At 37.6% G+C, this 1,639-nt stretch overlaps 1 long non-coding RNA gene across 1 annotated transcript; it reads left to right on the top strand.

Moving 5' to 3' along the window:
* Nucleotides 1-292: 292 nt before the first annotated feature.
* LOC125546382 (uncharacterized) lies at nt 293-815 on the top strand. Its single transcript, XR_007300620.2, has 2 exons — nt 293-395; nt 543-815. It is a non-coding gene; the product is annotated as an uncharacterized LOC125546382 (long non-coding RNA).
* Nucleotides 816-1,639: the final 824 nt, after the last annotated feature.

Below are 1,639 nucleotides of genomic sequence, written 5' to 3'. Positions count from 1 at the left end.
AACCTACCGGCCAACAGGGGGTAATAAGAGATGTTATATGGTGCATCGCAAAGTAAGATGCCACCATGGGTGCCATCCACAGGAAGGAAGAAGAATTCTTAAATGGATACCATCTTAAAGATAGAACATTTTTAAAAAATGATAGCATCTTAAAGATAGAACAATTTTTAAAAATTATGGATAATGATATGCTCAGATCTTTCTGATATTAATTGTATGAGATATGGAGTAAATGATCTCTATCTACAAATCTATATATAAAGATATAATTGTGTAAGCTTTTGGACGCCCAAACAGTGAGGAGAAGAAGAACTTTGTGTCTGGTCTTATGGAAGGGAAAGCCATACTTCTTTGCCTCATGGTGATTGCGCAGCTTGGAAATTCCATTCATGTTGGTATGAAATTGATCTCCATTTCCCTTTTTATTTCCTTTCTCATGACAACTAGAGTAGAATAATGTTTTTCACCCAAATTAACTACGTAAACTTTCTTGGATTTTCTCAATATGGACTTCTTTTAATGATGTGTGTTCTTCTCTATAGAGCAATGCTTTACTGGAATTGCATTTGGAGCCAGTGCATGCACGAAATTAAAATGTCGGTTATCCTGCATGAGAAAATGGGGACCCGAAGTCTCGGATTCTTACTGTAGGGAAGTCATCCCAAACTTTTGGCACTGTGCCTGTGTCGTTTGTGACTCCTAGAACTGTACTATGTCATGATGTTCAACGATGGATAATGATGTGGTCCAGTAATAAAACCTTCTTGTGAGAGGCATGCAAGTTCTAATAATGGACAATTTTAGGTGTTCTATTTGATCAAGGTTGTCACCCGAAATTTGGGGCCCTGGGCGAAAAACGAAATAGGGCCCCAAATTTCAAACAGTTCATATAACATAACAGAAGAATTAATATGCGCGAAGCGTACTCTCACTTTATTATATAACTAGTCGAATACTTGTCTGTTGCTATCTTGTGGAGGCTCCATTAAAGCCACTACCATAAGGATCAATATATGTGTATATGTCTCTTGGTTTAGCTCTGAGATTGTCCTGATTTCCTTGGACGCTCGGTAAATAATGTGTTGTGGTATGCCCTATATTGTTCTTTGGTCTCTGTTTGTAAGAGCACGTAATAGGAATTCCTTACTCTAATGTACAAGAAATTATTTTACTATAAATGGATTGCAATGGAAGAGTCAAATTGTTTGGTTGTTTCCTTTTGTCTAGAAGCTTACACTAGTGCAGAAAAGTCTAGCTATGGCGTGGCAAAAATGGCCTTGCTGGCGTGGACACACGACACCACCAATATGGCGTCATTGTTAAAAAATAGTGGTGGCATTGGTGCCTACGTCAGCAGTATTATACGTGTTGCTGGCATGCCACGTCGGCAACACCACCACTATATTCACTTACCTAACAGCGCGCAATGTAATTTGCACGCCACGAACTTTTCGTGTAGTCAAAAAATATATAATTTTGACACCATCTAACATTTAGCATTTCACAGTACAAGTAAGCACATATATAACATTACACACTAGAACAATACCAAATAAGAGAACATCACGAGTTAATAATTAAGTGACAATCTCACAAACATTATGTAGTAGCTAGATCTCACAAACATTACCAGTTAATA

The sequence above is a fragment of the Triticum urartu genome, chromosome 3A, assembly GCF_056163025.1.
Source record: "Triticum urartu cultivar PI428250 chromosome 3A, HENAU_Tu73, whole genome shotgun sequence".
Taxonomy (NCBI): domain Eukaryota; kingdom Viridiplantae; phylum Streptophyta; class Magnoliopsida; order Poales; family Poaceae; genus Triticum; species Triticum urartu.
Note: the sequence above shows the minus strand (reverse complement) of the source record. Positions and strands in the feature narration are given on the sequence as shown.